General features: G+C 46.8%; 1 long non-coding RNA gene across 1 annotated transcript; it reads left to right on the top strand.

Annotated features, from left to right (window-relative positions):
* The first annotated feature begins 10,981 nt into the window (after positions 1-10,981).
* On the top strand, positions 10,982-21,084 carry LOC123377971. Its single transcript, XR_006582404.1, has 3 exons — positions 10,982-11,120; positions 20,171-20,361; positions 20,966-21,084. It is a non-coding gene; the product is annotated as an uncharacterized LOC123377971 (long non-coding RNA).
* The last annotated feature ends 1,814 nt before the right edge of the window (positions 21,085-22,898 follow it).

Raw genomic sequence — 22,898 nt, 5'->3', positions numbered from 1 at the left:
AGGAAGTACAGCCTAGGGCGACTTTAAACTACCCTTCGCAATCTCCCAATTCGGCCCTGGAGCAGGAGGCGGTGCAGGAGCTGCTTTAACTGCAGCTGCCCTGAAGGGGGCGGGCTCCGCTAGGTTACCTCCTGGCAAACACTACACAGACTAGCGGGGTTGGGCGACGGTTTTAGGCTTGAAAACACGAACACCTCGGCCCCGCCCCTTCTCCGAGGCCACGCCCCGGCCCCGCCTCTTCCTCCGAGGCCCCGCTCCTCCCCCTATCTGTGCCCCCCCTCCGCCGCTCGCTCCCCCGGGACTCGCCCGCAGAGCCGCGCTGGGAGGAGCTGACGCGGAGCCTGGCTGCCTCCCTAGTGGGGACACAGCGGGCTCGGTCACCGGAGCGAGGGGCCGGGGAGGGGAAATGGAGGCACAGCGCGGGGGGGGGTCGGTCCCCGGAGCCAGGGGCCGGGGAGGGGAAATGGAGGCACAGCGCGGGGGGGGGCCGGTCCCCGGAGCCAGGGGCCGGGGAGGGGAAATGGAGGCACAGCGCGGGGGGGGGTCGGTCCCCGGAGCCAGGGGCCGGGGAGGGGAAATGGAGGCACAGCGCGGGGGGGTCGGTCCCCGGAGCGAGGGGCCGGGGAGGGGAAATGGAGGCACAGCGAGGGGGGTCGGTCCCCGGAGCGAGGTGCCGGGGAGGGGAAATGGAGGCACAGCGCGGGGGGGGGGTCGGTCCCCGGAGCCAGGGGCCGGGGAGGGGAAATGGAGGCACAGCGCGGGGGGAGGGGGGGCGGTCCCCGGAGCCAGGGGCCGGGGAGGTGAAATGGCGGCACAGCGCGGGGGCTCGGTCCCCGGAGCGAGGGGCCGGGGGAAATTAGGGTAGGGGTGGCGGGCTCAGCTGGGTTACACACACACCCGGCGCGGGTCCGGGAGCCAACCCGGTCTCAGGCTGTGAGGCAGGAAGAGCAGCAGCAGCTGCTAAGCGGAGCCGTTTCTCCAGGCTCTAGCAGCTGCACTTTTCCGCCCCCTAGTGGCAAAGACTGATAGTAACCAGACTTTTGGCAGCAGGCGCTTTTGACCTGAGGTTCAGCTGGCAACCCTAGATGGTGTGGGTGGCGCGCCTGCATAATGCCTACGGGGCCGGTGCAAGGATATTTTGCACCCCAGGCAAAACTTCCACCATGCGCCCCACCCCCTCTCTCCTTGCACATTGGTTCATTGAGGGGCAAATCCCAATGAGCCTTTATAGACCTCAGGGGCCAGCCGTGCCCAGGGGCTGCTCCCCAGACCAGGTTCCCCCCTCCCCACCCCCTGAACACCTCTGGAGGGTGCACAGCCCCCTGGCGAGCCGAGCCCACCCTGGCGGCCCCTGCCTCAGTCCACTCACTGGCTTTGCCAGGCTTGGACCGCAGCAGCAGCTTGGCAGGGAGGAGCCGCCTTCCAGAGAGCCAGAGCATCCTGCTTGTGGCAGCGGCGAGCCCCAGCCGTGGAAGAGCTGGTGTAGCGCAGGGGGGCAGCAGCCCTGCAAACGTGGTGCCGCAGGGAGCAGCCACGTCCCCACCCCTCCTGCCCAGGCAGCGGCCTGCCGTCCCTCCCCAGGGGCGCCTGCAGGCTGCAGCGGATGAATGCGGGCGCCGTTCCCCAGCTCCCCCCTCGCCTAGAGTTGCCATATTTCAACAATCAAAAAAGAGGATGGGGGGAGAGCCCCGCCCTAGCCCCCATCCACTCCCTCCCACTTCCCACCCCCTGACTACGCCCCTTAGAACCCCCAACCCGCCCCCGCTCCTTGTCCCCTGAGTGCCACCTCCTGGGACCCCTGTCCCTAACTGCCCCCCGGGACCCCACCCCCATTCAACCCCCCTGTTCCCCATCCTCTGACCGCCCCCCCAGAACCTCTGCCCCATCCAACCGCCCCCTGTTCCCTGACTGCTCCGATCCCTCTCCACACCCCTGACAGCCCCCCCAAACTCCCAACCCATCCAACGCCACCCCCCCGCTCCCTGACTGCCCCCCGGGACTCCCCTTACCATGCCCATGCCGGTCAGATGCTGGATCCACATGGAGCCAAACCAAACAGGCTGCCGCGCGCACAGCCCTTCCCCTGCAGAGTGCTGAGGCAGCGGGAGCGGCAGCAGCGTCGGCGTCTCACATTCCCGGGAGCCGCAGAACCTGAGCGTGGCGAGCGGGGAGTCGGGGGCGCGTGGGGGCTGCTGCCCGCATGCATCTGCTGCAGCCTGCAGGAGCTCCCAGGGGGGGATGCTGGGCCGCAGCCTGGCCAGGAAGAACGGGGGCTGTGGCTACTCCCCGCTAGCAGCGCCGCCGCCTTTGCAGGGCTGCTGCCCCCCTGCGCCGCGCTGGTTCCTCCATGACGGGCTCACTGCCGCTGCAAGCTGCCACTCTGGCTCTCTGGTGCCTCCAGAAGGCGGCTCCTCCCTGCCAAGACAGGGCACCGCTTTTTGGCGCCCCCAACCACTTGGCGCCCTAGGCAACCGCTTAGTTCGCCTAGTGGTTGCACCAGCCCTGAATGCCTGCACATGGAGAATTCTCCCCCAGCCTGCAGCAGTGGAGGGGAGAATTTGACATAAAAGATAATAAAATAATGACTGGTGCGGTTGAGAAGGCTGACTGCTCTGGAAATACCCTTTGCCTTATAGAAGCTTCACCCTGCCTCTAACCCCAGTTTAAAAATGACAACAAAATAAATAACTAACAACATAACACCAATCACCATGTTCATTGATTTGCATGTTATTCTCTGTTCCCAACCAAATCTAGCTGGGAAGGTTTTTTTACAAAACTTCTGGTCAGAAAATGCCAGTTCATTGACACCAAAACATTTTTGGGAATGTACCAGTTTTAACAAAACTCTCATCAGGAAAGGTTCCCTCAGCTCGAGAATGGAACACTGGGGGGCTTGGCAAGAGGAGAGAGGGACTGCAGAATAGCCATTTGTCAAGATACTCAGCAGGGATGCAGGAGACACAGTTTCAGGTCTCTGCTCTAAATTGGGCATAGCAGGGACTTGAACCATGCTTTCCTAACTGAGCATTCTACCTATCAGGCTATTGAGTCAGTTTCTACCTTAAGCTCCTCTGTTGGAACTGTTACACTATATAAATAATTAACTATGTCCTGGGCCAGAGACAGACAGACTTTATATCCCACTGGTTAGGACACTCACCTGGCAGGCTTAGGAGAAGTTCCTGCTCCAATGAATGTTTAATTTTACAAGTGGAACAGCTTCAATGGGCAAGCTTGAGAGACCCAGCCCAGGATAGCCAATTGCCTGGTGGTTGGAGCAGTCACCCAGGAGAATGGCAGAATAGGGACTTGAACCTTGGTCTCTCAAGTGAGTGTTCTAACCAATTAGTTGTTCTGGGGTGGTTCTTTTTCTCCCGAGTTAAAAAAAAAAATTAAAAGGTGTCTGTTTTGTCCCAATGCAGAACAGGAAAATGGAGTTTCACATAGTTTTGTGGGACAGGAAACTCATTTGCTCCCCAGCTGTCTTCTCAACCTTTTGTCTGTGTTTTGTCTTTTTGTCCCCAATTCTGCAAAAACTTATCCAGGTGCTCAACTCAATGGGACTACTTCTGTGGTTAAAGCTGAGTAAGAGTGTAAGTGTTTGCAGGATTGAGGCCTTAGATTGTAAACTGACCACAGCAGGGACTATTATCTATGTTCATACAGCACCTAGTACTGTGGAGTCCCAGCCTCACTGGGATCCATAGGCACTAATGTAATGGAAATGTTTAACAGAGAGCACTTAATGAAATTAGACAACAAATGTACAAGAGGTAAAATTAAATATATTTTAATATACCATATTGCTAGACTGTATGATTTGCTGCTTGACAATACTGAAGCAAATAGACTAGTAAGATTGGAAATGACTAGGCATTTTTATAAACAAGAATAGCATCTGCACATATACTGGCAGGATAAAATTTCCAGTGTGATCAGTTCTTGTGTTTCTGGACATAAACTTCCCACCAGCAGCGGTGAAAAAAATTCTTACACTAAGCTGTGTAATGCTACACCGGTGGATCTCGCTTTTTATATGATTCCAGTATCAGACGCAAGATACCAGAACAGACGGAGCATTGGGCTATTCCAGTCTTACAGTGTTGATGTTCTAGTATAACTAAGAAAAGGCCAGCCTGTAGCGAAAGCTCTGTTAAAAGCTACATCCAGGCAAATTCTATTTTAAGACAAAAATATTACAGATTAAGGACTAAATGCCCTTATTTTTACATAATTATGAAATAAATTACTTGTCTTTTTAATCTTTACTTTTTAGAACTACTAAGACATTAATACAATTATACAATAAATTAAGTGAAAATAAAATTCCCATTAATGGTATTTGATCAATTTCTTTGCTTTTGTCTTTTGTCTCCACAAATCAATATAAGCTACAACTTGCATACAAAACCTCCCAGTCATCAAAGCAACAGGTGATATAACATCACCATTTATTTTTTCCTTTTGACTTGACAGTGTAAATGACAGTGGTTGCTCTGAGTTTATGCTACTATTAACTTCAAATTGGTTCTGCATGATCTAGTGATGAGATAAAACTAATACCACAACTCATTATGATGTAATAAAACAAGTTGTTTGGAAGAGATACAACCAGAAAAAATAATAAATCTGGAGTTTTAGGAAAAGCATTTAATGATAGTATGCTCTGAAATCTTCTTTTGTTTGAAGATTATTTTGTCTTCAACCTTTAACAAACTTGTAAATGACTCTAAGTATGAAATCCATCTCGGTGCAGAAGGCCTGCACCAGGGTACCTTAGAATACCACTAAAATCCTTCATAAAAACCTTCAGTAATGCACTTGTGTAGGCTGTCTGCATTAGAGGGAAAATTTCACTTCATTGCTAAAGCCTAAATACACAGGTTTTATGTGGGTGCAGTACAGAAGAGTGGATTGGCAATGCAGAAATCCATCCACCCGGCACAGAGCTGGGGCATGGGTCTGCAGCACAGTTCCCCTACCTAATATCAATAATTTCAGTCTTTGGGCTGCAAAAATAATGGAGGTGCCTTTGTATCACTTGTACATGGGCTAGGGCTGCTGGAAATATGTAAATGAAGATCCCATGACCTTTCCTGGGTTTCCCATCCTGAATTGCTGAGGCTGGTATGGGGAACTCTTCCAAGTCATGTAGGCAATACAGAGGCCACATCTTTACAGCTGTCTTCTCCAACCCCTCTTCCTCAAATACATATAGTCCCAAAACATGGCTTAACTGTTTGAAAGCCTTGGTCCTTGTTCCACAGGAGACTTTTATGCTGACCCCAATTACACTTATTTTTCTGCCAGCATTCTATATTAAAGCAAAGAGAAATGCATAGAAATAAGGGTAAACCATAATGGGAAGAGAGACCAAAGCAATTAGTGACTAATCATAATAGTGTAGTGTTTATAAGAGCCTCTTCAGGCAACATTTTCATTCATTTGGAGTCAAACAGTGTCTGTACATTCAATGTACAATAGGGGGCAGTGTTATCATAGTTTATTTCAACATGTAAAAACTGTTCATAATTCACATAAGCCAGGGCCATTCCACTATTCATTAGAGGATTGCCCGGCACCCCCTTAGTCCTGGGTCCATAAAGGCTGTAGGGAAGATGCGTATTTCATAGGTAAGTGGGCAAATGCTGCTAAACTGCCATAGCACGGTGTATAAAAATGAGAGGATGTTATGCACAAAAACTATAACATCCATGCAAATGTTCATTACAGGACTGCATCAAGCAGTGGGTGGCAAATGCTGTACATGGAAACTCCCAAACAAACCACAGAAGCTGAGGTTTATGGTTTAAAGCTACAATTAAAACAGTCCTTGAGAACTAGAAAAATAAAAAACAAAGCAGTGCACAAATTTAAATGACCTAAATATAATCTCCGAACCCGCTGGTGCCATTGGCAGACACTAACTACTTTAGGGCCCTAAGGCGTGGCCCTACATCAATATTTTACTGGTATCATGAGGGTGCATATCTGTGTATCATATAGACAGCAGATTGCAATTCAACCCCTGATGTACATACTGCTGCACTGCATAGCCATGATTATTTAGAGAGAGACAAGTTCGGAACTGTAATTTCTTTTATTGGACCAACAAAGATAATACCTCACCCACCCTGTCTCCTTAATATCCTGGGGCCAATATGGCTACAACAACACTGCATATAGTGACTATTTACAGTTTGAATGGTGTACCAACCTATCATATGCCATATAACTTGTATTACCTTGTACTACTACTAATGAATCTAGCCTATTTTCTGGCTCATTTACGCCCAAATATGGAACCTGCACACTGAATATATCACTGCTGAACTTGGCCCACTTTCTTGACATCTTTTTGTATTTTCTTCAGTTATCTGTGACAAATCCCAGTCCCACTGAAATGCTATTGACTTCAATAGGACAGATTTCAGCTCAGAATCTGTACTGTTTCCACTTCATTTATCTCAGTTTTTCAGGTCAAACTCTGGCATCAGTGACACTTGTGTAAATCTGGAATAGGTAATTGATTTCAACTGGGATATTCTGGCTTTACACCAGCGTAAATAATAGCAGCACTTGGCCTACAGAGTTTGAACAAAGTGAATTCTAAATGCTCTAAATTTGATGAAAATTCACAACAGAACTGCAAGCTAACAGCTAAAGTCAGCTCTGGCCTCTGTTAACCGATGCAACCAGCTCCGTTTCTAAGAACTGATTATAAATGGAGTTGTACAAGAGTAACAGGGAAGACTTTACTTCATTGCCTTTCTCTTATTGTAATAAACACAGTAATGCTATGTAATAAGTAAGATGCAACATTTTCCTGCTTCACCAAGAAGTATTGTCCCACTCTTCAGCATCCAGAGTTAGTGGATACATTGAAGTGTGGGCCTCACAGTAGACTGAAGCTCAGTCTACAATCATTGTGTTTATGTTCATATTCTGCTGACTGCCAAACCGGAGAAGGGAGGATGCAGGAAAGCAAGTCTAGCGAAGTTGTTGAACACAGACAAGGGCTCACTGTGTCCAATCCTCCTTTTCCAGTAAACAACCTGTAGAAAGACAGAGAGCAGCGGTGAGCTAACACAAACATGTGCCAAGCACTGGAACTGGAATCCAGCAGCTGAAATCAACAAGAGCTCAGTTTTTAGATTTCTGTTTTTTATTTTTCCGTGAAGAGATAAGTTGATCAAATAGCTAAATTTTTTGGAGGGGGAGGGGGCTAAGTGGAGAGAGAGACTATTCCTTGGCATAAATCCTTTCAATTTGTTTGTACTGTGTGTGCTCCATTTTAGCATTCACCTTCCAATGATATTCTTATCAATAAATTTAACGGAGGAATGTTTACACAAAATGCAAATATTGGAGAAAACTAATTAAAAGCAAATTTTGAAACCATAAACATACATATTCCCTCAGTAATGTGCTAGTTATAGGATTTCACTCCAAGAGCAGAACAATACCATGTAACCCAAGTGTGCAGTCAAAATAAATCAATACCTCCTCAATTGTTAATATCTAATTTTTCCAACACGCTTCTTGCACAGGAATCTACAACTCAGTAACTATTTAAAAAAATAAGTTTATTCACCAATGATTTTGAATACCAAGTAGAGTTGAGAAAAATAATAGTTTGTTAATGGACAAGTTACAAACTGAAAACAAGTTAAATTGGTCAAATCTTTCACTAAAATTATTTGTCCAGCTCCGTCAGAAAGGTGAAAATAAAGGTTTATGAAATATGTAGTTGACTTTAAGAGTCTGATCCAAAGCCCAATGAAGTCAGGGGGAATTGGATTAGGGCTTTAAAACAATGCTTTTGTTCTGAACCCTGTTCCCAGGAAACCTGTTGTTTGCAGTGGGAGAGGCGAGGGAGGAATGAATGAACACTCTTATTGTAGGCCCAATTCTGCGATGTGCTGAGTACCTCCTGGAAGGTGCAGAATGGTGGTTGAGGGCACTTCGCACCTTGCAGGTTGCATTCAGCACCTCACAGAATTGGATCTTACCTGCTAAAGTCTCCAGGTACCAATTTCAAAACTAACTATGTCAATTGTACTCCAGATCAGGAGAGTTTTTATATATGGGTATGGACTTATATTTTAAAACAAACCATGTTTAAGCATCAAGATAAGAAGGTTTAAAATGTACATCACAAAAGCAATCCGATTACACCAGTTTTGAAAAATTTTCATAAATCATCCTTGGCACAAAATCTACCTGCCCTTCTCCCACCATAATGATAATTTAAAACTAACTTACCCATTTAAAAAAGATTGCTTTGCCCCAAGTTAGTAGAGTTTTGTAACTTTGGATTAGATGATACCCACACTTCTCATGTGGTTGCAACTTGCAGGCAACCTGCATTGTGGATCATATATCTTACAATGCACCCAAGGCATATGGATATGTATCATAATTACACCCTTTGTTATGTTTTATTGATTATCTAATACACTGGTCAAAATTCATTGGCACATTATGTTTTAGAGGATAATTTAAGGAAATGGCAGGAAAAAAACAAGTAGTGTTGCAAAGATGTTAAACCAAAAACTTTTAGAGCTTTATCCATTAAAGTGTTTTTTTCCTTTTCTTGATTTATCATACAATATATAAACAACATATCTGAATTAATTGAGGCATTTATTAATTTAAAATAGAAATTTTGCTCTCATGGAGATTCCTGATTGTGCGAAGCTGTAGTTATGTTGGTTTTGATGAGCTTCTGTTAGCAACTGTCAGAAAACAGACAAATATCAAGAACAACAGAAGACTTTCTCTAGTTTGCAGATCAGTGTACATATGGGGCACTATCACTTTTCAGATTGGAGGAGTATGCAATGGAAGAGCCAAATCATATGCCTCAAACTAGAAAAGCCTGTGGAAGGGCAAGGAAACTCAGAATGTTTCTTGGAATCATCCATCAAAGGCAGAATATACTTACCCTGTCAACCATGGAGTGGACAAAAGGTAGCCCTCCTAACTCATGGAAGTCCCAACATCCATCATCTGCTGAAGGCCAGGATGGTTGTGCAGAAGTTGTTGCCGTCACAAGACTCCCAGAGCCCCCTATGCCAGCATGGCTTTTCCACCAAGTGGCGGCTCACAAGCTCCCACTTCAGAGAGTGTTGGCATATATGGAGGCGCAGTCTGAGCTTATTAATGTTGGCGGGGTCAGCACTGATTCCAACAAGTATTCCTCTCTGCGTTTGGAAGGGGATGATGCCATGGGGAATGGCCATCCCCAGCCTCTGCCCCCACCCTTTCATTCATCGATTTATTATCTACCCATGCATCTTTATATTACCGACATTAGTTGTTTCAAAGCTGCTTAATACCCATGTACCAAAGCCCACTTTCTTCCCAGCCATGCTGTGCCTACTGTGGCAGTCCAAACCTCTGGAGATCACAGACTGCAGCTTGTGTGGAGCTGGAGGGAGGGGGATCGAAAACTGACAATTCATAGGGGGTTTCATCAACTTGGTGGGGAAAAAGGGGAGGGGATGATCCAATGTAGTCATCCAGGCATATGCTGTGACTCTAGAGGCTTACTAGAAATATAAACAAAATCAGAATCTGTCTTCCCTGCAAGTGACTGGGCAACAAGTGTCTCATGAGACCCTTCTCTAAAGAAATTCCACAGGACAAAGCTTGGGTTTCTCTGGGGCTGAAAGAAAAAAGGAAAACAACTTGAAAGGTAATTGTAAAGCAAATCCATGCCTACACCACATCAAAAGCAATTTGCTAAAGAGAACCAGTAAAATTACTAGGGCTGCAAAAAGTTCACTTTCTTCAAGAGATGAAGAGAAGACACATTCTTATTTTAAAAAGAACCCTACTCAGAAGGCTAAACAGGAAGTACAGATTCTTTTTTTAAAAATGAACATGCCCTTTTGAGATCCCTGGAATCCTGGCTGAAAATAAGTTTGGTTCTTAACCAGCAGTTTTTTCATCCATCTGAGCCTGAAAATTTAAGTAATGTAAAGCTGAGTCTGGTCCAAAATGACAACCCCAACTGGCTGCTGTTGAAATGGAAAAAGGTGTATGGATGGCCTACGTGCAGTCGGGTTCAGGTGAACAGCATTTGTTTATGGAAATTTTATATTCAACTCTACAGACAAATGTCTAACCCTATAGCATTGGAAGATCAAAATCTTGTTCTTTGTAATTTATTTTTCTGGTTACCTGGACTGATTTATTTATTTATTCTGATTAGCCACAAAAAATCCTGCCTCCTTACTTGCCATAGGCATGTGATTTACTATGTCTTCCATCCTGGTGCCAAAGAAGACAGGAGGACCTACTCTAATTGCTCAACAGAACAGGCTTATTTTGATACACTGCAAGTGGTCCACCATTGGATAGTTTAAAGACCACGTAATAGGATTGGCATGAGGAAAGGAGATGAAGAATAAAGAGCAGCACTTACCAGCTTCCCCTTGTTAGAACAATAAAAATCTTCCCATTTTCCCATCCTAACTTGTAAGATCACCCATCAACAAGTCTTGGGTTTGCCACCTGGGCATGAAATGGGCCCATAGGTTGTCGTTCAGCATTTGTGGAGTGTTGGCTTGGATTGTGTATGATTTTTGTTTGGTTGTAAGGGTTCTATTGATCATCATATTTGGGATTCAGGACAGAATTTTTTCCTGTGGTAGATTGGTCTTGTCTTCAGAGGGATTATCATCTTCCTCTGGAAATCACAAATCTGTGCTGGGATTGGATTTCATAACTACTTGAGACATAGCCCAAATAGGGGTTTCTGAGGAGGCCCAGAAGCCCCTGCTGGAGGCCTCAGGGTCCTGCCACACTCACCCAAGAAAGGAGCAGTGGAGAGATCCTCCAAGCAGGCTAGAATGGCTGCAAGGGAAGCACCCAATCACAGAGGCATCAGGGAGCAGCCAATCAGGGCCCAGGAGGGTCCTATAAAAAGGAGCTGCAATGCTAGAGATAGGCAGTTCATTGTTGGAGTTAGAAGAGCATAGCTGGTGCTCCTGGCTGGCTGAAGGGAGTTGCAGCATAATAGGCAACTCAGTGCTAGTAAGGACTGGGGGAGTGAGGAAGAGCTCTTGACTGGCTGCTGGGCCTCACCTTAGAAGAGCCCTGAGCTAAGGGTAAGGCATCAGAGTAGGCTGGGGCTGTGGAGAAGTGGTCCAGGGAACTGAAGGCAGTTTTTCTAAGTGGACACAGCAGTTCATGGCTGCTCTTCTTGGGGTTCCTGGTCCCACCCACAATAGGCCACTGAGGAAGGGCCTACAGCTTGACAGCAGTAAACCCTCTACGCTTAGAAGGGGACTGAACTATCAGGAGGCTGAGCTGGGGGCAGAACAGACTAAGAGGAAGCTGTGGGGGTATGGCTGAATAGCAGGGCTGGGACTGGTTTAAAGAATGCAGACATACCAGACCAGAAAGGGGTGTTTGTGAGAAGTGGGTGCCATGCCGTTATGGGGTTCTGTTGTGTTGTAACTTTGGGTCTGTAGGCTTCACTCCTTCCAAATTCCTGCCTTGAGCTGGTAAAATAGGGAAGGGATGCTGATAACAGGAGTAGGGACTGGCCTTATTAGGAAGTACAGGCTTAAAGCCAGAGGTGAAAGTAAGCCGGTCCCCTCCGGTACGGCGTACCGGCAAGAGCCAGTACGTCATGTCGGACGGCACCTACTTCCATGGTGGGGATTTAAAGGGCTCTGGGCTCCCCGCTGCAGCAGGGAGCCCAGAGCCCTTTGAATCCCGCCTGCGGCTCATGCGGCTGGGCTGGGGCCGGATTTAAAGGGCTCTGGGCTGCCGCGGCTGCGGTCAGCCCAGAGCCCTTTAACCCGCCCCCTCCACCGCCGCGGTTCCCGCGGCCAGGCTGGGGCCAGATTTAAAGGGCTCTGGGCTGCCGTGGCTGATTGTTTGATTGCTTGTTTGGCCAGTTTGATTTGGGCGTGCTTTGTTCCAGCTGGGCCTGACTGTTATAAAAAGGCAGTCAGCTGCGAACCAGCTGAGCAGCAAACAGCAGAGAGGCAAACAGAAGGAGTTTGCCTGGAGAGAGCTCCCAGAAGGAAGAGACCATGGATGCTGAGCAATCCGCCGTTGTGACCTGCACAGGATGCGCCATGTTCATCTTCCTTCCACAGGATAGAAGCGACTTTGTCTGTACAAAGTGCAAGCTGATCTCCATCTTGGAAGAGAAGATTCAAGGTCTGGAGAAACGAATAACAACCCTGCATTCCATAAAAGAAAATGAGGATTTCCTGGATAGACGTCAGGATCAGCTGCAGCGGGCACAATGTTCTGAAGATTCAGAGCAGGCTACGCAGCGGGGACAGAAGGCCAGCGAGGATAAGTGGCGGCATGTGACTTCCAGAAGGGGAAAGAGTACCAGAAACATCCACGTACCAGAAACACAGATACAGGTGAGCAACCGTTTTCATGTTCTCTCCACAGGTACTAGTGCAGAGAGTGGAGTGGATGATACACCTGAGGGAACAGAGCAGAAGGAGACTCCACTGATTGGAAGGCATGAGATGCGCCGTCCTAGGGATGGGGGTTCCACGACCACCACTCCCAAGAGGAGGAGGAGGGTGGTGGTGGTCGGGGACTCTCTCCTCAGGGGGACTGAGTCATCTATCTGCCATCCTGACCGGGAAAACCGAGAGGTGTGCTGCTTGCCAGGGGCTAGGATTCACGATGTGACGGAGAGACTGCCGAGACTCATCAAGCCCTCGGATCGCTACCCCTTCCTGCTTCTCCACGTGGGCACCAATGATACTGCCAAGAATGACCTTGAGCGTATCACTGCAGACTACGTTGCTCTGGGAAGAAGGATAAAGGAGTTTGAGGTGCAAGTGGTGTTCTCGTCTATCCTCCCTGTGGCAGGAAAAGGCCAGGGTAGAGACCGTCGAATCGTGGAAATCAACGAATGGCTACGCAGATGGTGTCGGAGAGAAGGGTTTGGATTCTTTGACAATGGGATGGTCTTCCAAGAAGAAGGATTGCTAGGCAGAGATGGGCTCCACCTCACGAAGAGAGGGAAGAGCATCTTTGCAAGCAGGCTGGCTAACCTAGTGAGGAGGGCTTTAAACTAGGTTCACCGGGGGAAGGAGACCAAAGCCCCGAGGTAAGTGGGGAAGTGGGATACCGGGAGGAAGCACAAGCAGGAGACTGCAAGAGGGGAGGACTCCTGTCTCAGACCGAGAAAGCGGGACAATCAGCGAGTTATCTTAAGTGCCTATACACAAATGCAAGAAGCCTGGGGAACAAGCAGGGAGAACTAGAAGTCCTGGCACAGTCAGGGAATTATGATGTAATTGGAATAACAGAGACTTGGTGGGATAACTCACATGATTGGAGTACTGTCATGGATGGATATAAACTGTTCAGGAAGGACAGGCAGTGCAGAAAAGGTGGGGGAGTTGCGTTGTACGTAAGAGAGCAGTATGACTGCTCAGAGCTCCAGTATGAAACTGCAGAAAAACCTGAGTGTCTCTGGATTAAATTTAGAAGTATGAACAACAAGGGTAATGTCGTGGTGGGAGTCTGCTACAGACCACCGGACCAGGGGGATGAGGTGGACAAGGCTTTCTTCCAGCAACTAACAGAAGTTGCTAGATCACAGGCCCTGGTTCTCATGGGTGACTTTAATCACCCCGATATCTGCTGGGAGAGCAATACAGCAGTGCACAGACAATCTAGGAAGTTTCTGGAAAGTGTAGGGGACAATTTCCTGGTGCAAGTGCTGGAGGAACCAACTAGGGGAAAAGCTCTTCTTGACCTGCTGCTCACAAACAGGGAAGAAATAGTAGAGGAAGCAATAGTGGATGGGAACCTGGGAGGCAGTGACCATGAGATGGTCGAGTTCAGGATCCTGACACAAGGAAAAAGGGAAAGCAGTAGAACAGAGACCCTGGACTTCAGAAAAGCAGACTTCGACTCCCTCAGGGAACTGATGGGCAAGGTCCCCTGGGAGAATAACATGACGGGGAAAGGAGTCGAGGAAAGCTGGCTGTATTTCAAAGAAACCTTATTGAGGTTGCAGGAACAAACCATCCCGATGTGTAGGAAGAAAAGTAAATATGGCAGGCGACCAGCTTGGCTTAACAGTGAAATCCTTGCTCATCTTAAACACAAAAGAACAGCTTACAAGAAGTGGAAGATTGGACAAATAACCAGGGAGGAGTATAAAAGTATTGTTCAGGCATGCAGGTGTGAAATCAGGAAGGCCAAATCACACTTGGAGTTGCAGCTAGCCGGAGATGTTAGGAGTAACAAGAAGGGTTTCTTTAGGTATGTTAGCAACAGGAAGAAAGTCAAGGAAAGTGTGGGCCCCTTGCTGAATGAGGGAGGGAACCTAGTGACAGAGGATGTGGAGAAAGCTAGTGTACTCAATGCTTTTTTTGCCTCTGTCTTTACAGACAAGGTCAGCTCCCAGACAGCTGCACTCTGCAGCACGGTATGGGGAGGAGGTGACCAGCTCTCTGTGGAGAAAGAAGTAGTTCGGGGCTATTTAGGAGAGCTGGACGAGCACAAGTCCATGGGGCCGGATGCGCTGCATCCGAGGGTGCTAAAGGAGTTGGCCGATGAGATTGCAGAGCCATTGGCCATTATCTTTGAAAAATCATGGCGATCGGGGGAGGTCCCGGATGACTGGAAAAAAGCTAATGTAGTGCCCTTCTTTTAAAAAGAGAAGAAGGAAGATCCAGGGAACTACAGGCCAGTCAGTCTCACCTCAGTCCCTGGAAAAATCATGGAACAGGTCCTCAAGGAATCAATCCTGAACCACTTAAAGGAGGGGAAAGTGATCAGGAACAGTCAGCATGGATTCACCAAGGGCAAGTCATGCCTGACTAACCTAATTGCCTTCTATGACGAGATAACCGACTCTGTGGATGAGGGGAAAGCAGTGGATGTACTATTTCTGGACTTTAGCAAAGCTTTTGATACAGTCTCCCACAGTATTCTTGCCAGCAAGTTAAAGAAGTATCGTCTGGATGAATGGATGGTAAGGTGGATAGAAAACTGGCTAGATGGTCGGGCTCAACGGGTAGTGATCAATGGTTCCATGTCTAGTTGGCAGCCGGTATCAAGTGGAGTGCCCCAAGGGTCGGTGCTGGGGCCGGTTTTATTCAATATCTTCATTAACGATCTGGAGGATGGTGTGGACTGCACCCTTAGCAAGTTTGCAGATGACACTAAACTGGGAGGAGTGGTTGATACGCTGGAGGGTAGGGCTAGGATACAGAGGGACCTAGACAAATTAGAGGATTGGGCCAAAAGAAATATGATGAGGTTCAACAAGGACAAGTACAGAGTCCTGCACTTAGGACGGAAGAATCCCATGCACTGCTACAGACTAGGGACCGAATGGCTGGGCAGCAGTTCTGCAGAAAAGGACCTAGGGGTTACGGTGGACGAAAAGCTGAATATGAGTCAACAGTGTGCCCTTGTTGCCAAGAAGGCTAATGGCATTTTGGGTTGTATAAGTAGGGGCATTTCCAGCAGATCGAGGGATGTGATCATTCCCCTCTATTCAGCACTGGTGAGGCCTCATTTGGAGTACTGTGTCCAGTTTTGGGCCCCACACTACAAGAAGGATGTGGATAAATTGGAGAGAGTCCAGCGGAGGGCAACAAAAATGATTAGGGGGCTGGAGCACATGACTTATGAGGAGAGGCTGAGGGAACTGGGATTGTTTAGCCTGCAGAAGAGAAGAATGAGGGGGGATTTGATAGCTGCTTCCAACTACCTGAAAGGGGGTTCCAAAGAGGATGGATCTAGACTGTTCTCGGTGGTAGAAGATGACAGAACAAGGAGTAATGGTCTCAAGTTGCAGAGGGGGAGGTTTAGGCTGGATATTAGGAAAAACTTTTTCACTAGTAGGATGGTGAAGAACTGGAATGGGTTACCTAGGGAGGTAGTGGAATCTCCTTCCTTAGAGGTTTTTAAGGTCAGGCTTGACAAAGTCCTGGCTGGGATGATTTAGTTGGGTTTGGTCCTGCTTTGAGCAGGGGGTTGGACTAGATGACCTCCTGAGGTCCCTTCCAACCCTGAGATTCTATGATTCTATGATCCCGCCTGAGGCTCCAGCGGCTGGAGCTGCGGTGGGGATTTAAAGGGTCCGGAGCTCCGCGGCGGCCGGAGCCCCGGGCTCTTTAATTTGCCCCTGAGCCCCGGGGGCTCCCAGCCACCTCTGCAGCTGGGAGCCCCAGGTTGATTTAAAGGCCCTGGGGCTCCGAGCCACAGCCAGTGCCCCAGGGCCTTTAAATCTTGAGAGGCCACGCCTCTTCCGGTTGAGGCCACGCCCCCCTCAGGACTCCGGTAAGTCCTGTAAATTACTTTCACCCCTGCTTAAAGCTGTCTCTTCACCCAGACAGGAAGGGGTAGAACACTTGCAGTTCAGGGTGCTTTACTCCAGAGCACAGGACACTGGCCTGCTGGGACTCCATTGACTACTGAATTGCTGCTAAAAAGTCATTGCTATAATGAATGACCTGTGACAAATTTAAGTTCCAGTATTTCATGACTGCTTTATATCACTGTAATTCTGGGATCCCTGGTATCTCAGAATATATCTTGCATTAGAATTTCATAATTCAGATTATCTTTTTACTTTCTATTTTTAGGATCTCATACCATGGTGGTGTGCATGATGAGTTAAAAATGTACTACTTTTATTGATGTGCTACATGGTGTTTTGCACAACAAGGTTGGAGAGGTGTGGTTTGGGACCAGGAAGTATTGATGTCTGTGGTATTTCTAAAAAAAGAACAGGAGTACTTGTGGCACCTTAAAGACTAACAAATTTATTGAAGCATGAGCTTTCGTGAGCTACAGCTCACTTCTTCGGATGGTATTTCTGTGTCTCTCCCACATATTACGATTCCAATATGGCTTTAGTGGCCATAATTTCTAGAACTGGAAACCATTACTCCTACCTTATCTGAATGCTTGAAATCTTTCGGTAGGCGTTAATCTCAAGGACCTGGATCCAGCAAAGCATTTAAATGTATGTCTAAGTATGTCCAATTGCCTTGTATATAAATTTAATTAAGCATTAAAGTATTTAAGTGATTAGCTGCTTTGCAGGATTGGGACCCTACTCTAGTGATTCATGAGATAACAAGCTTTCAAAATTATCTTAAATCTGAAGGAAGAATTGGGGGAAATAGCAAGAGCATAATCCAAGACTTAACTGATTTGTCTTTTGTTTTTAGGGTTGGCTGTCCCATGACCTATCAGGGCTAGAAATACTTTAGAGGAAATGTTTTAAGGACTAAGAAACCTTTCCAAGCACTAGTACAGGACCAGTATACTACATACATATTTATCCTAGTCTCTGGGAACCATTTTTTCCCCCTTAAACTGAGATATGTAACTACCACGTTGGGAGCCAAAATTATAGCAAAAAACCTATATTTCCTACTAAATGGGGAAGAATTATAGAACCACCATATTTGTCACTGCCATGAATACACAAAGGAATACACTTTCAAATCCAACAAGAGAATTCTGATTTCAGGAATATTGTCCTTTAAAATTAGGCTATAACTTCTTTCTGTGAACCAATGTAATAAAGAGACTTTCCCATAATTGAGGGATTTACAGAAGTGATGATATACTAAGCCACTACATGCCAGAGTCAGATAAGAGCTAGAAGAATTTCCCCCTAACTTCTTTCCCTGTATATTCAAGAACTCCATTAAAATGTAATGCTGGTGTAGTTTTACCCCTTTTTGACCAGAGCAGGTGGCCAGAATTAAGCATCTAGAAGATTGTTTTGGTTAGGAGGATAAACTGATTTTGGAGTTTAGGTATTTCTTTGACACAGTCCAGTTTATTTACAAAGAATGTACAAAGTTCTTTCCCTGAACACAGCAGAAATCAAACAGAAGAAAATTTCTTTGCTCAGAGTTCCAACTTCCAAGCCCCTTTCCAGCCAGTACTTAGCCTAAAAGCTCCCTCTGTAGGCTTTTACCTCAGAGTCATGTTCCTTGTGTTTGTTCTGGCTGTGTTCTTGGCTTTCTGCCATTTCTCTCTGTCCTTCTGTGGTGTTTCTGCTGCTTCTGACACCCAACAGAAACACAGCTCCATCAGTCTGCAGACAGAGGGTTTTCACTAGCCAATAAGTTCAGATTCCTGAGCAGTCTCTCATGTGCCTCTTTTTGACAGTGACAGGTACCTGTGTTTTGGGTGAAGCTATTACCAGCTACCTGGTTCCATAAAGGAACTTAAATGTAAATAATTATCTTGTGTGAAGGGCAGCTGTTACACCCACCATCTTTAATGAGGTTTAACCAGTCATAACACTATTCAGGGCAAGAGTCATCCTTATATTGGTTCAGGTATTGAAATAGGTGGATTGTGTCTTTATTCCTTGGCTACAGGGACCAGTTATGCACAGGCAAGAGGGCTATCTTAATTTGCCTGTTACTGAGGCACAAAATTGCCCAGGTAATGCCTTTTCCTGCCCCAATAATTTTTTTTCTCTGCTTCAATTGACCAATCGTAGAGACCCTTTACTCTAGGGGTATTCTTCAGGGATACTTATGTGAGGACCCTTTTGTGCCAGCCTCGTTGGCCACTAGGCATACACTTTTTTCTTTTGAGAAACTAAATGTAAATGACTTTGAGTATCCCCATCCTGAGTATATCCTCTTGACCACATAAGAAACTGAGAAAATCAGGGGAACCGGAGAAATACCAGGCACCTTCCACCCTGTGACCCAAGTTTACCAACACTGGAGTACCATGAATGTCATAATTTTGGCCATGTACTTCACTCTGCTTTTGATCTCACAAGTACTTGCTTGTGGCTTGGGAATTCAGGATGGGTTGGCTGCAATTCCACTATGGTATGCTCTTCTCCCTACTGGAGCTGATTGCTGCCCTGCAGTTCCTGTGTGCCACCAGTAATTGCAGCTTGGGAGAGTCTTGGAAAAAGCACCATGGAGGGAGGATGCCAAAGAGCCTCTCCCATCCCCTACAGAGCCTGTCAGCAATTATTTTAATTCCCCTGAAAGGAGGAGAGTGTGAGAAGAAAGGCTATCCAAGTAGGACCTTAGGAATAAGGGAGCAAGGGAAAGATATACCTCCTCCCCCTTCCAGCTGCAGAAGATTGCTTGGTGGGAGGACTGGGAGCAGGGTCTAGAGCCTGTTGCTGGGGGGGGAGAAAGGGAATGGAATGTGACTTAAAAGCTAACACCTGTCTGAATGAGGGTGAAAGCACAAGGGCTTTTTTGTTAGACAATCATACAGGATTTTATAGTGCTAGGGAAAGGGGAAGCAGGAGACCGCTGGAGAGGATGAGGAAAGGCTATCACAAACAGGGTTAGGAGATGGAAATAGTTGTCTGTCTCTGTCTTGTTTCAGGATGAATTTTCAACCTGAAATGCTCACATACGCGAGTGGGAGTCAGCAAACACTTCTGCTCAGTTTTCTAAAATCAAAAGTCAGACCCAGGGAGCTTGGGACTGATGAATATTTTTAAATCTCAGGTTGATTGATTGAAACAATCTATTAAGATTTTAAAATCTCATGAGACTGGCAATATTCATGATGACTTATCCCATTGAATGAGGCTTAGGACTGAAATATGCCATGACAGGTACCTGATAAAGTTCACAGAAACCAGCCCTTTCCCCAACCCCTTTATTTAATCTTCTCATTTATTTAACAAGAAACTCAAGGAAATTACATATCTATATTTGATAGGTTCTGAATGTGAGCACAAAGTTTTCTGCTAAGAGAATGGAAGAGAAAGAGCTTCTAAAATTACACAATCTCTTTGATCACAGATCTATATTGGCTATTAGCCAATATAATATAATGGGAAGGGTGCTATCTCGGTCTTAAACTCCTGTTTCCGATGCTTCACAATCTTAAAATAGAGCATCATGAGAGAGATAGCGAGGACCCCTGCCTACATACCTCCAATCCAGAAGATGTTTTGGTTGAATTTGGTATAAGTAGAAATCTAAAGGAAGGGGTTGACTTCAAGTCTGGACAATGTGACAGAATTACAAATGCTTTCCAGTGTCTGACAACTTTGGGCTGTCTGGAATAGCACCAGGCAATTATTGTTTGGAACTCTCCCTCTGACATCTAGACAAAAGGGTTTTGGAATGTGAGCTGAAAGGTCACCACTAATGGGCATGCTATTAACTGGCCTGGGCACTTTGGTTGGCAGAGCTGGACAAGCCCATCAGAGTTATCTACTCTGGAAACTTCTCCTTCCTGAAAAGGTGACGTGAAAGAGGGAGCAGATTACTGAAGTCTGTGGCTGAGACGGTCAATTTCAAGCTGAAAAGTAGATTCCAACTGTCTGCGCCGTTATCGCTCTCATCTTGCCTATTTCCCTGTTTTGGGGTCCTGGAAAAGGTAAAGCGCACTTTGATTCTGGATGATTTTTTTTTTTAAACTCCAACTGTCCCAACCCTCTGAAAGCAGCCACTCTGCAGGCATTAGTTTCAGTTCTCAGTCTTCCCCCTCACTCACTGCAGCAGCTGGCAGGCTCAGTCACTGTCTGGGAAGCACTACAATGCTCCCTTTCTGTCCTGGCTGAGGTGGGCGTCAGCACGATTGGAACTAGGTTTGTGTTCAAACCCTGCACCATCTGTACCCCCTCCCAAATAAGCAGAGTTCAAGCTACCTGTTATCAGTGGTACCAGATGACAGAATGAGGAGTAATGGTCTCAAGTTACAGTGGGGGAGGTTTAGGTTGGATATTAGGAAAAACTTTTTCACTAGGAGGGTGGTAAAGCACTGGAATGGGTTACCTAGGGTGGAATCTCCTTCCTTAGAGGTTTTTAAGGTCAGGCTTTATGAAGCCCTGGCTGGGATGATTTAGTTGGGGATTGGTCCTGCTTTGAGCAGGGGGTTGGACTAGATGATCTCCTGAGGTCCCTTCCAACCCTGATATTCTATGATTCCACCTACCTGTTCCTGAAGGAGGAAATTTTTCATATTTTTTTTTATTCACCAGCTTTTGAAGTGGGACTGAAAAGAAAGATTCAGGATATCTGAACAAACGCCACTTGCACGGTCTCCAGATGTGCTGAGGCTATTGCCCTAGCCCAGGGGTCGGCAACCTGCGGCTCCCGGCTCGCCAGGGTAAGCACCCTGGCGGGCCGGCCCGGTTTGTTTATCTGCCGCGTCGGCAACTTCGGCCGATCGCGGCTCCCACTGGCCGCGGTTCGCGGTCCCAGGCCAATGCGGGAGGCAGGAAGCCGCGGCCAGAACATCCCTGTCCCAGCCATATCACGTGGTTGGTATCAAAGATGTAAAAGGTATGAGGCTTGATTCTGCTCTCATCCCACTCCTACACTGAAGTTTCTCCACTGGCTTCAGTGCTCCTGTACTACTGATTTACATGGTATAAGAGGTCTAAGAATTGAGGCCCATGGTTTGCAAAGGAGACTTCCTACCTAAAATGGATCTGAGTACAGTTCTGAGCATTCCCATATGCCCAAGTGAAACATAATACCTTTTTAAAGTTCTCTCTCCATGATAGTAACCTAGTGGTGTTTGCTTTGTGTATGTTTTTTACCATGGTAACAAAATGAGCAGTTCAACTCTTAAAGTCCCTAAGGGTGAAAAATGTTCTCTTACTGATTCAGTCATAAAAAATGCTGACTGAATCTCAGTCATGGTCCACTTTGCTTAAGGCGATACGAATCTTAGTAAACATATTTAAAAATCTATTTTAACTCCATTTTCCTCCCTAGTGTAGACTCCCTGTGATTTGCTTTGGTGCCAAATCCCCCATTGTAAACACTTCCTTGTGGAAAAACAGACAGGTCAGGATGTAATATTGGCCCCTGGGCCAGAGGCTGTGACAGAGTGCTGAGCAACAGTAGCTGATCCAGCACTCTTGTCACTGCAACTTTAATTAGAGTAGACCTGGTTAAGAAGAGCTGTGCCTAACCGATAGAGTGGGATGGGTTGAGGAGAGCTAAGAGGCTAATTAGCCCATTAGGCAGATGGTAGAAAAGACACAGGAAAGAAATGCAAAGGCTCAAAGTCAGAGCCTAGCCTTAGAGAGATCTCCCAGGGGAAAGATCCCTTCCCTTTCCCCTTCCCCTTGTTGGCTAAGGGAGCTAAGGATTGTCTGCTAGTGTAAACAAGGAATTGCACAAGTCTGTAAAGGTGGTGGGGAAGGACACTGTGAAATAAACCAGAAAATAGCCTCTGAGCTGTTTGTAACCTGTAAAGACAGGAGAAGGACCCTGCCTTGTCACACAGGCATCAAACTAGACTACTAGTGGCTCTTGTCTCTCTTCCTCTCCTTCCTTTCCCATGGTCATCTTCTATTACAGAGACCAAAACGCTTGCTGGAGGCCTGGAGAAAAGTGTATTCAAATTGCCTCGCTGGACTTCAGGTGGTAGAGAAAAAACCTTCTTACAGTGCCTCACTCTTGTCTAGGTTTACTTGGTCCATTAATGCTGGAAACAGATGATTCAAAGGCAAACTGGGTGGCCCTTTAGGTAACAGGGTAAATAGGCAGTGGCACTGGTGTGAGCTCCATCTCACTGGGAACAAGTTATAGCTTCTCATGCTCCAGCAAGAACCAGCTAGCACATTCCCTAATTGTGAGACAGCAGCCCGGATGTGTTTTGTCTAAATAAACTGGAGAGAATGAGGTCAGCATGGATGAGCAATCTGGCCATAAAAATTTTAGAGCTGGGGCAGAGAAAGAAATTCAGTCTGGGAGCCCACGACATTCCAAGACTGGAGAATGTGAAAGAGGATGCCTTATCCTGGGGCAAGGCCTGTGGGAGGAAGGTTCCCCATTCTCAGTGGTTTTCCTCAGTAGGCATTATCTCTTGCTTGAGCTTGAACAGCTGAAAAATCACACTTACCCACTCCTCTCTATTGGTTAAATATGTGACATCTGTCTGCTTAGTAACATGTGCTT

Source organism: Mauremys mutica, chromosome 9, assembly GCF_020497125.1.
Source record: "Mauremys mutica isolate MM-2020 ecotype Southern chromosome 9, ASM2049712v1, whole genome shotgun sequence".
NCBI classification, from domain to species: domain Eukaryota; kingdom Metazoa; phylum Chordata; order Testudines; family Geoemydidae; genus Mauremys; species Mauremys mutica.
Note: the sequence above shows the minus strand (reverse complement) of the source record. Positions and strands in the feature narration are given on the sequence as shown.